The sequence below is a fragment of the Saccopteryx leptura genome, chromosome 2 (assembly GCF_036850995.1).
Source record: "Saccopteryx leptura isolate mSacLep1 chromosome 2, mSacLep1_pri_phased_curated, whole genome shotgun sequence".
Classification (NCBI taxonomy): Eukaryota; Metazoa; Chordata; class Mammalia; order Chiroptera; family Emballonuridae; genus Saccopteryx; species Saccopteryx leptura.
Window position 1 is genome coordinate 88,924,186 of NC_089504.1, and position 17,086 is coordinate 88,941,271.

At 36.1% G+C, this 17,086-nt stretch overlaps 1 pseudogene; it reads left to right on the forward strand.

Annotated features, from left to right (window-relative positions):
• Window positions 1–4,665: 4,665 nt before the first annotated feature.
• On the forward strand, window positions 4,666–13,150 carry LOC136391429 (phosphatidylinositol N-acetylglucosaminyltransferase subunit P pseudogene; annotated as a pseudogene).
• The last annotated feature ends 3,936 nt before the right edge of the window (window positions 13,151–17,086 follow it).

A 17,086-nucleotide genomic window follows, 5' to 3' on the forward strand; every position in this document is an offset into this window, starting at 1 on the left:
TAACCACCAGTGTACCTCAACCTTTTTTGTTAAAACTATTATTAGTTTACAAATGGTTATAAGCAAAAATATTAAGTTTCTCCTCTGAATGGGCAATGCTAAAAGAGCAAGTAACATTATAATGTTCAATGCAGCCTAATTTCTACATTAAATTGCCACTGAAGAATTTAAATTGACGGAGTTTGTGTTTGTTGTGTAGCATAAACGGTGTGAACAGAGGAATACCATGTGCTTCAAAATAATTACTTACTAATGAAGTAAGTACTTGAAGAAATACCTAATTATTTTTTATGAAGTCATAATGTTATATGTGGTATTTCACTATTTTATTGCTTAAATAAGCTATTATTATGTCACTGTTAAAATGAAAAGAAAGGATATTGATGTAATTTCAGTGGAAATCATTCACAATTCTAAGTTATTGGTATAATGAAATCAATGAATAAGCTATCACAAAACTATAGAGAGTTAAGGGAGCCAAGAACAAACTAATTGAAAAGTCCCTTCTGGAATCCCTCCAAAAGGTGAAAAATTAAGAAAATTTACACTTTTCATAAACAAACACCAGTGCAATAGAAATAAAAGATAGCTACATGAGGCTCTGTGGTTCTGAGTAACTATTACATTGAAGATAGTTTCCATTAATATGCCAAACACACTTGATAAAAATTTAGTAATCAAAAATACTTATGAACAATATAGGAAATTTATTGATAGAAATTTTTTTTTTTTGTTTCATTCTTCCAAAGTAAGAAGGGGGAAGGGGAGGAAGGGAGGCAGACAGACAGATTCCCATAAGCACCTGACCAGGATCCACCGGGCATGCCCACCAGGGGGCAATGCTTGGCCCCTCTGGGGCATTGTTCTGCTGCAATTGGAGCCATTCTAGAGCCTGTGGCAGAGCCCATGGAGCCATCCTCAGCACCTAGACCAACCTCGCTCCAATGGAGCCTTGGCGGGAGGGGAAGAGAGAGATAGAGAGAAAGTAGAGGGAGAAGGGTGGAGAAGCAGATGAGTGTTTCTCCTGTGTGCCCTGGCCAGGAATTGAATGCTGGGGCCAATACTCTACCACTGAGCCAACTGGCCAGGGCCAGAAATCTTTTGTATATTATTTTTCATGAGCTTAGACATGATATATTAGTTGTTTTAACTTTTTAAAAATGTCATCTGTTTTGTCTTTATATAAATTAAAGATATGGTGGAAAAAACCTTGATGAGATTTCTGTTTATCATTTCAGTGAGTAGCGTTGCAGATCAATCACTGCTATCATGGGGGGGGGGGGAATGAAGAAAGCAAGATTAAAAAATCTGTCTGAAGATGGAAGAGAGCTATCAGAATAACCCAGTCAACAAGATTGTGGAGAAAGGAAAACTGCAGCGAGGTGAGGTGAACTATTGCAGTGACGTTTCCCTGGACTGGAGCCATTTGCTGATTTGGGTGCAGGGTAAGAGGCTGAGGTTCCATGGTGTTCCTAAGCAGAGGGTCTGTGTTGAAGGACAAGAAACCTAGATGTTTGAGAGGTCTTGTGGGGCTGGAAAGACATAAATGGGGATTTTGGAAGCTCAGATCCCAGTGACAACAGAGGTGGGGGGAACAGAGCTCTTCTGCTCTGCAAGATAGTTGTTGAATTCAGAAGCTACAAGTGGTAAGAGGCCATAAAGCCAAGCAAAAGGCCTTTAAATAACAAAGCACGATATTTTAGCAACCTCAAGGTACTGATGCAGAAAAATTCAGGACCCTTCAAGTAGAAGGACTCTGGTGTCTGTACCAGTTTCAAGTATGAATCTCTGGAGGCTTAATACCCTGGGAGAAGAGAACTACAGGGAAATTCTGTTAGGGTTCCTTAACAAAATGGTTGTCCAGCCTTTTTCCTCTGCTTCACTTCAGTCTCAGAGGAAAGGCTGAACATTTTCTGAAGGAAGATATAGTTGGAGATTTCTTTTTCCAGAGAATACCTGACATTCAATATAATATTACTAGGTATGGCAAACCAATGTATAGGACCATAGCCTAAAATATTAAAAAAAAATGTTCATAGGCAATTCAGGTACAGGAGTTAAGAGAACAAGGACTTTAAAATAACTTTAAAAAATGCCCCCCCCCAATAGAGGAAAATAATGGCAAACAGAAGAGATGGAGGATCTCTCTCAAGTATTGGAATATATAAAAAAAGAATCAAATAGAAATTTTAGAATTGAAAAAAATACAATAACTGAAATAAAAAGTGGTAGTTTAAACAAAAGGCTGGACACAGGAGAAGATAGGATTAATGAAGGTAAACCAATAGAAACCATGCTGAAGCTCAGGATGTAAAGGTGAAAAATATAGGAAAAAGCATAAGAAGCAATGTTGATACAATGCAAAAGTCCGACATACATGAAATAGAAATCCCTTGAGGAGAAGACAGATATAACAGGGCAAGGCATGTTTGGCCTCAACATGGCAAGGAAGGACAATCACAGTCCAATTTCTCTCTCCTAGTTTATTAAGCTGAAGTTATGGTTTGTGTACACACACACATACACACACACACACGGGTGGGCAATTTGTGTACTACAATTGTGAGTACACAAAACAGAGCTTATACTTACATTATTTTTGTTAATTATAGTATTATTTATTTGTATTATAACTATAATATGTATATATAGTACCCTTAAATAAAAAAATGCAAAAAGGTCAAATATGTATCTTACTACAGCAAAATTTGATATTTTATTTTGATGCATATATACTGAAATTATTGCTGTACTGACATTTAACAGAAGAACTAAGAACAGCAAAGATTTTTAGCTTTGTTTATTTTTTGACTTGAAAATTATTGCTTAAAATTTTATAATATAAAAGGTATAAAGTAGAAGGTGAAAAACTCTAAAATCTCATTTTGTGTATGTGTTCATTTTTATTTCTTCCAAAAATAATCAAGTTATATGTAATATCATGTAATTTATGCATTCTGAGTTAAAAAGATTTATCATGGATATCTAGTCACTTAATTACTTCCTTTTTATTAATGGATACATACTAGTGTATAATTTATTTTTAACAGTTTGGGTTGAAATTATTTTTCTGAATAAATATATATATATATATATTTTAAATTGCTGTTTTCTCAAGGGAGGTGAACAATCTCTCCATTTTACTAGATGTTTTGACTTCCCTATTAATGTAATTTGAGGATAGTCTTTCCTTGGTGGCAATAGCACATTGAGATTCTCATTTATCCAATTATATCTATTGATTCCCTTCTTAATACCAGACATTGTGTTAGACAGTAAAAATAAGAATAAGAGTAAGCCAAATAGGTGTATCTGCTGTCCTTATGGAATTTAGTGTCCAATGGGAATACATACATTGAACGTACTGTGGTGATATGTAGAAAGAGCCAATGTAAGGAGGGGTGATGTTGGGAAAGGATTTCGTAAAGAAGACTCAGAGTATGAGTAAAAGTTTCCCCATAAACTAGGATAGAGAAAGGGAATGTGTATGTTTGGAGAGAGATGATTAGATTCAACAAGGCTAGCTCACATAATATCAGTCTCATAGAGTAAAATTTCCAAAGGAAACAATTTCTTTTTCTAGAAATTCAAGGTGCCAATGTAGATATGTACACATATGTTGTACTTCCACAGAATGCTTTTTGACTGTTTACACTGGTGAATAGTTTATATGTAATATGGATATAAATTGCATTCAGATAAACATATTCATTTTTTTCCAAAGAATTTTGGAATATTTATTGATCAAAAATTATAACATAATGTCCAAACTAAAAGTTTATTTAAAAGTCCAATTTAAGACAGCCATGTTTAAAATAAAATTATCATCTATCCCCTTACTTTTAAATGCAGAATATTGTAGACTATGAAGAAAATGAAACTGAGACAAGTACAATTAGGAATGAAGAGCAGTGCTTCACATCCTGTATTCTTGGACCCAGGGTGGACGGTTGTGGAACCAGCCCAGACCACCGGGGGGCTGCTCGGTGTGAGGGTATGTTACCGAGGCCAGACTGCACCAGCTCACCCAGATCTGTCAATGAGCCACACAGTAAGGCTCAGTGCAGCCAGAATTCACAGGACTGAGGCATGAAAACACAACTCACATAACTAGACAATCTAAAGAATTTTTCCTCAAAAGAAAAGCTTGAACAGTGAAAAAATTTTTATTTGGAAATTTATTTTTCCAGTTACAGTTTCAGGTGTATGACAGAATGATCACACATTATACACCTGATAAATCTAGCACCCATCTGATACCATACATAGTTATTACAATGTTATCAACTACATGTCCTAGGACATATACATTGTAATAACTATGTATGCTGTACTTCATTTCCCTGTGACTATTTTTAAAATTTTATTTATAAAATTAAATTTAACAGGGTGAGATTGATCCATAAGAGTACATAGGTTCCAGGTGAATATTTCTATAGCATTTGAACTGTTGATTATGTTGTATACCAATCGCCCAAAGTCAAATAATTATCTGTCACCGTATATTTGTCTCTCTTTACATCCTTCCCCCAACTCTTCCCCCACATCCCCCTCCCCCCTGTTCCCCTTCTGCCCCGTAACCCTTTCATTTTTATCTATGTCCATGAGTCTCAGTTTAACATCCCACCTGTGTGTGAAATCACAAGTTCTTAACTTTTTCTCATTTACTTATTTCACTCGGTATAATGTTCTCCAGGTCCATCCATGTTGTTGTAAATGGCACTATGAGATCATTTCTTATGGCTGAGTAATATTCTATTGTGTATATGTACCACATCTTCATTATTTAATCCTCTATTGAGGGTCACTTTGGTTGTTTCCATGTCTTGGCCACTGTGAATAATGCTGTGATGAACATGGAGGTTCATGTGCCCTTTGACTATTTCTACAACTAGCAATCTGTTCTTAATCCCTTTCGGGTTACTATGCTGTCAGTGTAATGCTGTCTCACAAACTAATTGGGAAGTGTTCTCTTTTATTTTCTGGAAGAGTTTATGAAATAGTAGTAAATAATTGGTATTATTTTTTCTTTGAATACTTGACATATTTTATTAGTGAAACTATTTGACTTGAATTTTTTGTGTTGCAAAATTTTTAAGTATGAATTTAATTTTTAAAATACATACATGACTTAGGATGATCTATTTTTTTAGTGAGTTTTAGTAGGCTGTATCTTTTAAGGAAATTGTCTGTTTTGTCTAAATTGTTAAATTTATGCACATTAACCTATTTGTAATGTTTTCTTATTTCTTAACACCGATAAGAGTCTTTGTAGTGTCTTCTCTTTTATTTCTAATATTATTATTTTGTGTCTTTATTTTTGGCAAGAGATTTACCAATTTAATTGAGTTTTTTTTTCAAAAACCAACTTTTGATTTTATTGATTACTGTAGTTTTTCCTTTCCTATTTTATAGATTTCTACTCTATTATTATTTCCTTCTGTCTACTTACTCTTGGTTTGACTTGTCATTTTCTATTTCTTTAGGAGAAATCTTAGATCCTTTTTTCTTAATGAAAGTATTTAATACTATACAGTTTATTTGAAGCATTGCTTTAACTGCATCCCATAAATTTTGATATTATATTTTACTTTTTATTCAATTTGAAATATTTTTTAATTTCCCTTGTAATTTTGTTTTTCATCTATGGGTTGTTTTGAAGTGGGTTGTTTGACTTTAACATATATAAGGACTTTACAGAAATCTTTCTGTTATTGATTTCTAGCTTAATTCCATTGTTGTCGGAGAACCTATTTGTCAGATTTGAATTCTTTTTAAGTATGTTGTGGTTTATTTTGTGGACCAGAATATAATCTCTTTTAGTGACTATTTCATGTGGACTTGAAAATAATCTACATTCTGCCTTCATTGGAAGTATTCTGTAAATGGCAGTAACATCAAATTAGTTGATAATCTTGTTCAGATCTTTAATCTTATTGATTTCTTATCAACTTGCACTACTGATCAATGAGGAAAATGTGATGAAGTCTCCCAATAAAACTGGATTTTTTCTGTTTCTCTTCTGTCAGTGTTTGCTTTGTGTATTTTCAAGCTCTGCTATAGGTGCATAGAAATTTAGGATTATTGCATCTTCTTGGAGAATTGACTCATATTTGTATTATACTTTTTTATCTGTGGCAATGTTTCTTGTTCTAGAGAATGTTGATTGTTTTTGTGGTTGTTGTTTTAGTGGGATATCAACCTGTTGATTTTCAGATCACACGTTTTCTTTCACATTCTCTGGGAGGTACTTCCAATTTTAGTTCTTTGTTATGCTGGTTTGGGTCTGTCCTGCGTGTGCACTTCAGATGTTCTGTGATTTGAGTTGTGCTTAGAATCTTCTCTTCATCTTAAAGCCTTTCTTGAATGGCTTGGATCTCTCACACACATGCAAGCTCATGGGTCAGCCTGAGACTGGGTGTGTTCATCTTCAAAATAAGAATAGCCTCAACTTCTCTTTTTTTTAATTCCCCCATTTTCTCCAACCTGCCAAGCCCTTTATCACATTCTTCTGGCCAGATCCATGGTGCTTCTACTGAGGTTTTGGCCACCTGAGGTACTACTTAACCATGAAGGAGTTTCCTTTTCCAACTTCTGACTTTTCTCCACAGTTTGCTGTCCTTTGTTTGCTTTTCAGAATCTTCAGGTAGCAGCTTTCTCTATTTTGTTAGGTAGTTTTACTTGTAATCAAAGGATAATATAGACTGTAGTGGAGTTTTCCTACCATGCTGAGAGAGAACCTCTACTTCCTTTTGAAAAGCATCTGAAGCAGGCTGGAAATAATTTCTTGTCATAGAATTGTCAAGAAAATGGAGAATACTTCTGGATTTGGGGAGGATGGAGAAAAATAATAGTCACAGGGGCTATGAAAAGCCTTAGAGGCAAAGGAGTAGAAAAGACTCAGGCTGAGCTTTGTCTTTAACTGCTTTTCCTTTTTATTCTCTCAGCTCTAAGAAATTTACTGATTTTTGCCTGTGAAACTATTCAAAGAAACTCTGAGCCCTGTATTTTCACAAAGGATATCAATATATTCTTCCAAAGAGTTTGTTGCCCAAATTTGAAATTGTTCATTCAATTGTTATATTGCCCCTTCAGGACCACACTTTCATCTTCGCCTGGAAATTGATTTTTCTCTTCTTATTTTGTCATGTAAGAATACTAAGTATATTACAACCTTAGAATTTTCACACATTATTTAAAAAATTGTTCACAATGTGAGAAGGTCTTGCATAGACTTGTCTGTACCAATGCGTATAACCATCCAGCTGCCTTTGAAATTGTGAGGACAAGCTATGTTCCTCATTAAATGTGCAGACTGATATCTAAAGAAAGTGAAAATCTTCTACGGATATTTTACAGACTTTGAATTTTTCTGTATTTAAAACGGTGTGGTGATTGCCGGGGGTGAATGTGGGGGTGGTAGAAAAGGGTACAAGGAGGATAAATGGTGGTGGCTAAAGGCTGGACTTGGAATGGGTGAACACACAAAAGGGTGTACAATATGCTGTAGAATTGGGCACCTGAAACCTGTATAATTATGTTAACCACTGTCACTACAATAAGTCTAATTAAAAAAATAAGTAAATAAAATTACACAGCTTTTTAATTTAGTAATTTGATCCCAATATAATAATAAACCCATAAGAAAAGCAAGGTAAAGAAAACCTTAAGAATCTCTTAAAAGGATTAGTATATTGATTTTATCAAATCAAACTTCAAAAAATAAGAATAGAAAGTAACTTTGCCCTAATATCTAAGTTTATGCATGCAAATGAACATAATTTTTCTAGCTGTAATTATAATATTTGCTTACGGAAATACATCTAACCATTTAAAATTAGTGAGGAACTAGTTGAAATTTTTGATTTATATGTTAATGTTTCTTGAATAAAAAAATCTATCTATTTTGACTCAAAACACTTACTTGCACAAATCCTGCATATATCAAAATTAAAATGACAGTCTCGAGACTGGTTTTGGAATGGAAACTCTCAGTGATCTATATTTTCAAATTTAGTGTTGCCATATTTAAATCTATGCTTTATTTGGAACTTTTGCCCTCACTTCTTTTGATTCTCAACTTTCAAAATGTAGGCTACTCACATTTTTCTTTTCTTTCAGTGAAATAATTGAAATGTTCAAAGTAGAGAATTCTAAAATAAGAATGACGGCATTTCCATAGTATCATTCATGAAATGGGCTTGTGCAAACATCGTACAAATGGAATCCATGGACAGAAGGAGTGACGATGCATGGGTCTCCTATTCTCCTCTAATAGTATGTCTGGGCTCAGCTGGCCACATCCTGGGAATAGGATCAAGGGGCAGACCCCACCCCTTTGCTGTACATTTTTATAGAGAAAGTGTGAGGACTACCTTGCTGCTGGAGACATCGATTGAGATAGACTGCTGCATTGTCTGGGTTTTTGTGCCAGTTGTTTATAGGATTTTTTGGAGACTTTGGGGGACATTGAGCTCATTTCCAGCCCCACTTTCTAGGAGAGAAATAGTCCATCATCTCAGCTAGCTGGTTACCAAGAGACCCAGGAAGAGCTTTTAAGGGACTTTCGATATTCCTATTTATCCTCCCATATCTATTATTTTTTTTATTTAGTTTTTTTCTTTCTTTGTTTGTTTGTTTTTAGAGAGAGAGACAGAAAGAGAGAGAGAGAGAGAGAGAGAGAGAGAGAGAGAGAGAGAGAGAGAAGAAGGAGGAGGAGGAGTAGAAAGCATCAACTCCCATATGTGCCTTGACCAGGCAAGCCCAGGGCTTCGAACCGGCGACCTCAGCATTCCCAGGTCGACACTCTATCCTCTGTGCCACCACAGGTCAGGCTCCCATATTTATTTTTAATACACTTTAATATTTGGAAAATTCTAGATTTATAGATAAATTGCAAAGATAGTTGTTATAGACTAAATGTTTTTGACATCCAAAATTCATATGTTGAATCCTAATTCAATGTGATGGTATTTGCAGGTGGGACTTTTGTGAAGTAATTAGGTGAATGAAATTAGTACCCATATAAAAAAGACCCTAAAGAGTTCTCTAGGCCCTTCCACCATGTGAAGACACAACAAAGAGACAGCCATCTATAAACCAAGAAGTGGGCTCTCATCAGGCACTATCTGTTGGCACCTTGATCTTGAACTTCTCAGTTTCCAGAATTGTAAGAAATACACTTCTGTTTTTTTAAGCCATCCCCATCTATGATATTTTTATTATAGCATATTTAATAGAATCAGATAATGCTATAGAACAGTGATTTTTTTTTGAAGGGGGACTCTTTTGATCTCTATTTTACTTTCTAAAACTTTTTTAAATTTGTTGTATTGACATGGTTTCAAATGTCCCATTCAATATAATGCTCCCAGCCCACCCCATCGTGCCCACCATTCCTTATGCAAAGTCTCTTTAATTCCCATTTCCCCCCTTCACCCCATGTCTCTCGACTTCCATCCCCCTTTTCCCTCTGGACTTGCTGCCCTGTTGTCCGTATCTGTGTGTTATGTATATATACTTTAGCTAATCCCTTTACCTTCTCTGATCCCATCCCCTCATCCACCTTTCTTCTGACAGCTATCAATTGGAACAGTGATTTTCAACCTTTTTCATCTCTTGCCACACATAAACTAATTACTAAAATTCTGTGGCACACCAAAAAATATATTTTTTTGCTGATCTGACAAATTAGGTATAATTTTGATTCATTCACACTTTATAGCTATTATTATGTTAGCTGTTATTATTATTTTATTGTATAATCTAAGGGAAAAGAGGTCAGTACCCCTGCCTAAGTAGTCAGTTATTGCGTGTTTTAAAAATTCTTGTGGCACACCAGTTGAAAATCGCTGGTACGGAGAGTTCCTATGCATTCTTTATTCAGTTTCCCTAAATATTATTACTATGGTATACTTGTAAAAACTAAAAAATTAATTACTATTAACTGGACTTTAGACTTTATTCAGATTTTTGTCAGTTTTCCACTAATGTCTTCTTTCCATTCCAAGATCCAGTCCAAGACACCGTATTATCATTTAGTTTGTATGTATTTTTAAGATGGAAGGATTAATACTATGGCTTTTTGTCACTGAGAAATTTCTGATCATAATATTTTTGAATAAAGTCATAAGCAAAACTGTGTGTAAAAGTGAACTGATTGGGAAATTCAGTAAGGAGTATGCTGTGTTGACACTTCTTTTTAAAGGTTTATTCACTGTGGGTGGCAGGTCTTGATCAGAATTATTGGAGGTCAGGGACTTATCTTTATATTATCCATCTTACTTAGCACACTGTCTTGTACATCAGAGACATGCAGAACCAGTGATAAAGTTAATGAACCAATGAATGTCACGCCCTGAAGCTTACTCATCATAACCTAGTCGAATGTTTCAGCAGAGCAGTGCTACTTTATTTTTAGAGTTCAGATGGTGTCCTGATGAACTTTTAGTTTTATAACACTATAAATTCCTACAGAAAAAATAGAAAATAGTGTGTCCTATTTTTTAAAAGCAAAACTAGTAAGTAAAATTGTAAGTTGGCCATTACTCATACGTAATATAGAATCTGATGTCCAATTCCATTTACCACCACTACCTTCTTTTCTTTGCATTTTTTGAAGAAAAATGAATTTATTCAGTGAGATTTCAAGAAGTTAGATATTCAGGAAGTTTTACTTGGTCTTTCTACTTTAAAATAGTTACTTATCTTAAAAAAATTTCAATTAAAGTTGATGTAAAATATTATATTAGTTTCAGGTGAACAGTCCAGTGATTAAACATTTATTGGCTCCAGCTCATTTGCTCAGCAGTAGAGCATTGGCCTGGTGTGTGGAAGTGCTGAGTTCATTTCCCAGTCAGGGCACACAGGAGAAGCAACCATCTGCTTCTCCACTCCTCCCCCTTCTCTCTCTCCTCCCCTCCCACAGCCATGGCTCCATGGCCTCACCTCAGGTGCTGAAATAGCTCGGTTGATAAGTAACAGAGCAGTGGCCCCAGATGGGCAGAGCATCACCCTGTAGGGAGCTTGACGGGTGGATTTCAGTCAGGTTGCATGTGGGAGTCTATCTTTGCTTCCCTCCCTCCCTCCTCTCACTTAATAAAAAAAAGAAAAAAGAACATTTATGTCTAACATAATCACTCAGATAAGTCTAGTACCCATCTGACACCATACATGGTTACTACAATATTATTGACTGCATTTCTTATGCTGTACTTTACATCCTTGTGACTATTTTTGTAACTGACAATTTACTCATCTTGATTCTTTACCCCTTTGGGTACTTATCTTGATTCTCTGCCCACTTTTAATGGGTGAGGTTTGCTTATAGGTCTCTTTTTTTATTGATTTTAATATATTATGTTTACATAGATTCTAGTGTTGCCCTGAATGAGGCAACATCCCCCCTCCCCCGTATTCCCCTCAACATCTCCCTTGCCTCCCTCCCCATAGCACCTTCAAGTTATAAATGTGAAGAGGTGATCCGTGAACTAAGTTAGGGTGATGGAAAGAAGTTCCTGAATCTCTCTTCCTGATGAATAGTACATGTATTTGCAAATGGTGCCACTGGCACTTTCCAGAGACACAGACACACAGACACAGCCTCTCAGAACCAACTGATCAGTCAACACACTTTGAACATTTTTATTTTCATCTTTTCAATTACAGTTTACATTCAGTATTATTTTGTATTAGATTCAGATGTATAACATAGTAGTTAGACAATCATATACTTTACAGAGTGTTCCCCCTGATATTTCAGGTATTCACCTGACACTATATGTAGTTATTACAACATCTTTGATTATATTCCCTTTGCTGTACTTTACATGCTTTTGACTATTTTGTAACTACCAATTTGTATATACTTCTTAATGCCTTTGCCTCTTTCAGGCAGCCCCCTAACCTTTCTCCCCTCTGGCAAGATCAGTCTCTTTTTGATAGCTTTGAGTCTGTTTCTATTTTGTTTTGTTAGTTTATTTTGTTCTTTAGATTCCACATATAAATGAAATCATAACGTCTTTTTCTGACTGACTTATTTCACTTAACATAATTCCTGCTGTCATAAATGGTACTATTTCATTCTTTTTATGACTGAGTAGTATTCCATTGCACTGTATATATGTATCACATTTTATCCACTCTTCCTCTATGGTTGGGTTTTTGTCAACACATTTTAGAAGAAGCTCTAGTGATAGAGTAAAAACAAGACAACAAACCTATTAGAAAATATGTTTCCAATACAGAAGTCACTAGTAACATATACATGTTTAAATTTAAACTCAAATGAAATAAAATTAAAAATCAGTCGCTCAGTTGCACTATCCACATGTGGATAGCAACCGCTATATTAGACGGCAAGAACATTTTTATTATCGCAGAAAGTTCTACTAGCCAGGACTGCATTTAAAGCTACTTTTGTGATAGTTAGCACTCTTTGAAGAATAAGCTCAAATGATTCTGAAATCAAGCATTTCTGATTCATTTGGTTATATTTAAAAGTACCCTCCCCCTCCCGCCGGATGAGGGTTGCCCTGAGCCTGTCTGGGGTTGGGGTGGGGGTGCTGCCGCCACGCAGATTCTTACTGAGATTTCCTCTGTCACTCTCCTTGGGCTCCCTTTCTGCATTTGAGTGCAGGGTGCTCCGCACACAGACTGTCTCAAAGCCACAGGATAAATGGTGGTAAATTCACTGTCGCTATTGCTGGAGAGAGCAATTTATGACTTTGTTCTTTCCTTAAACTCCCAATTTGGCTTCATTCTGTATCTCGTGTGGGCTTTTATTCCTGAATCTTGACTAACTGTCTTAAGTTTAACTTGTTGGCCTTCAAAGTATTGGGCAGTTGCATCGTCCATCTCCCTCCTCATTGCTATAGTAATTGGGTATGTGCTTAGTTGGAGTAAACACAGGAGTGCCTCGCCACTCAACTTTATTCCTATGATCACAGGGAGCTATGCTTAAAATCAAGAAGAGGCCGTCCCAGCATTAAGAGATACCCCTATTAGTGAAGTAAATCAAGTGTTCTTTCTTCCAACCAAAGAATTTTACACCAAACCTAAACTGTTTGTGCACTACCATCAAACATTTATTATAAGTTTTGACATAATAATTTTGACCATACTTATCTTTCTTATTAATACCCACTATTGAAATATTTAGAAAAATTTAAGTTAAACTTCTCTTAGATTAAGTTCCATTTATATTATAAATGTCCTCTAATATTACTTATTAATGGACAGAATAAATAAAACACTGAATTACCATAAAAAAGTTTTACTTTCATTCTTCTTAAGTTCAATGTGAGCAAATAACCCTAATGCATGTGAACTATTCTAACCAGTATTATTAAGTTGAGTTATACCAATTTTTCCATTTGCAAGGTTACCTGCAAATGAAATGATTTCCAGTATAGATCTATGTTCTGTAAATAAATGTCTGACTTTATGTTTTAGTTGAGTCAAATATTGTTGCATTCGTCATGGTTTACTTTGCTTCAGTACCACCTATAGCTCTATCTGGTGCTTCTGTTTCTGGCTCACAGAGATTATTTTTTGAGTCCAACTATTTCTTTTGTATTTCACCTTTTCATATTTTATCTGTCATTGGTCTGTGTTTGGAAAGGTCTGGGGGTAGTGGGCAGAAAGATACATGAAAGGGTTAACTTATTATACCATTTGTGCACAAAAGAGTTAACATGGCATGTCTGAGACTGTAATCTTTAGAAAGTCTTGCTTGCAATGTGGCTGAGGACTGGGGACTGACTGTCAGAGCATTCTCGGCAGACAATATTTCACTAGATCTACTTGGTTTCAGAATCTCTGTGCCAGGATTGTGCATATATGATTTATGAAAAATACTTGTGTTCTTTTTGGGAATCCAAATATGGGGTGTTCTTGGGACTCCTGGCACACCATCTTTAACAGAATTTCTGTTTTCATGTTTCAAAACAATGAAAAATTGGCTTTCGTGGTGGGCAATTAAGAAGTCTCAGTGTTCAAAATGAGACAGGCTTAAATTCTATCCAAACTGCAAATGTTTTCTTCAGGAGGTTAGAGGAAAATAAATCAAGGTACCGAGAACATAGTAGGAATTCAAATAATGTTACTTGTAGTTTTCTTTCTCTTATCCGTCCTTTGTCAACCCTGTTAGAATGTAATATTTCTAAGTGGGTGGACATTATGACACATTTATGTTGCCTGTTTTTCTGATGCTATTTTTTTGCTAGAAAATGCACAATATATTTCAAAGTTAGATCATTAACCAGGTTTGTTCTTTTGGCATCTGGTGTTTAAAGCACTTTCAGTTTTCACTCTAGTTTATTTCATCACATGTTCCCACCAATTGATTCTCACTTGCTGTCTCTAAAAGGAGAAATGTGAAATATACAGAGAGATCATTTTATGGTTTCAAAGCCAGCAAGGTCAAGCAGGAGAACTCATCATTGAAATCTGACATGCGTATTTTTTCCTTCTTTGCAAGCAAAAGAGGAGAGGCCATGACCTGCACCACTAGCACTTTTGTTGAGGGAGAATGGTAGACAATGAGGCAATTACCCGAGCTTAGATTCCAGGTCTAGGATGTGTAGGAGGGCACACAGGCACACAGGCACAATGAAAGAAGGCATTCAAGAAATTTTTTTCCTAATGCTGTGACTTAAGTTTTTAGCTACTTATTTTATCATGGTCTACAAGTCTGGTCACTGACAAACCAGTGATCAATTCTAAGTGATAAGGTTAAGGACATGCAAGGTGATGCTTAGCCCTCAGAAAAGGCTTCTACATGTGGTGTAGGAAGTGGTGGCCCATTTCCATTTCTACCCTTTCACACTTCCACAAACCTGTCTCTCTTTTTGTGTGTGTGTGTGCTTGAGCCATATATTCAACAGAGTTTCACTGAGTGCTGATGTCTTTATGAAACTGTCCCTTAGGCATCTTAAATTTCCTGTATCAAAAAGAATGAATTTGATTCAGAGAGAGTATCAACCTTTGGAGAATTCCCACTATGCATCAGTTGCTATGCCAAGGATATCTATATACATGATCTTATTTGATCTAGTTTCACGTCTGTAATATCATGCTATGCCCCTGTATGGCAGTAAATATCTTTGGAGTGAGAGACACCTCAGTTAAATACCTTTGATATCCCTTCAGTGGTCCACTATTGTGCAGAGGTTGCATGAATCAAAACAGTGACTATTGGCTACCTTCTACCTTTGTGAAGCAGCCCCATGTAGGGAAAAAGAAGCCTTTCTATCCATCCCTCTGCCATCCCTGGAAAAATTGTAAGTACTTTGCAGTCAGCAGGATAATCACTCAATCTAACTCTCCATTTCCAGTGTGGCTTCTTTAATGCATGACACAATTATAGAGGGGTCAGAAACACTCAAACTTAGTGCTTCAAATTCCCAGCCCAGCAAACACCCAGAGGCCATCTCCCATGTCTGAGGCTGATTGTTTGATGCTTTTTGCTCCTTAGCTGTTTTTCCTACCATTGTTTCTTCTAGCTTCTACCTTACCTCTTGATCCCACATTGACCTCTCTGATTACAGACACTGCTAAACCTTGTAGCTAACTTTGGGTGTTATTATCTTTCCTTTGACAGCAAAGTTGCAAAATGTTCTATTTCAAAAAATCATTTTCCAGGAATACATCTGGTTATCTACCATTTGCTCACACATGCTGAACATCCATTCATTCTCAGTGTAGACTTTCATTTCCACACTTTATGATCCACTGGCTCAAAAAAAAAAAATAGGAGAGGATAAATGCAGGTGCAGGAGAATTTTAAAAAAATAGAAAAAGATGGTTACATGATTTGATGTCGTCCTGAGCACATTTACAGTGAAATGTAAATCATACGTTTATAGAACTGTAGATTTTTTACCAAACATTACTGTCATGGGATTTCAAATATACTACCCTGCAGTCATGTTTGATGTAGCTGAGGTTAGACAAAGCCAGAAGGAATGGCACAGGATAGCGTTTGTTGAGCATCTAGTTTGGCTCCATTATTCCTTAGACCGTACCAAGTATGCATGGTTGGTGAGAGAAGAGTTAATAATTTGCGACTCGGACCTGAAATGTCATGAAAATGTCTGTGAGTAGAATAAGGTGATACTCTACATTAGGGTATCATTTTTTTTGACAGGTGTTATACAAATAAATGTTTTTTTCTCAAATCAAATATTGATAATAATTACAAAATAAATACTACTGGAATGTTCTTGACATCCCCAGAATAAAGACAGTGGGCAGCCTAATTTCTGTCCTCTCTTTTTTGAAGGCACTCAGATCATACCCCAGAACCCGGGGCCTTCATGGAACAGAAAGGGAATGTTTAGTCAGGTGGAAAGGGAACAGTTCTTGGGTCATGTGGGCTGGGAATTTGAATCCCAGCTCTACTAAAAATACCTGTTGACCTCAGCAACATACTTACTTTCCTTGGGCATTGGTATTCTCAACTTCAACATGTAGGGAAAAACAGTATTTATTCCAAGAGACAGTTGTAAAGAGTGATTATTATATTTAAGTGTGGCACACAGCAGGTATTTAACAGATGTTAGCGTTCTATATCCTTCCTCAATTAATGTCTCTCTTTCAAGTTAAAATAAATAGGAAGAGCTTTTGTTAAAATGGAGGGATAATATTGGGAATGTGGTTCTGAGCACTGTCTTGGCCCCTCCCCACACATGAGGATTGGTTTGATAGGCATACGTGGAGAGCCAGCCTGGAGAAGATAGGAAGGAGAGTTGGCCATATTAGGCAAAAGGAAGCCTGGCAACAGAGGGAGAGCTGGTGGGGTCTTGTGAAGTTACGCCCAATGAGGGTCTCCTTCTCTTGGGCGGTGGACAGTGTCTGGGCTCAATAGGGAGCATAACAGATTGATGTCCAAGGGAGGGGATTCTGATTAGATTGTAAACTGTAGATTTCCAATAAAAATTTTTACTACTCAAGATTGGATCACAGAATCACAGAATTTCTCAACTAGAAGGGAATTTATCCTTCTTCTGATTCACCTTCCTTGGTTTGAAAATGAGGAGACTCAGAGAGAGTAAGTGGCTAGCATGGAGTCCCTCAGTAAGTCAGG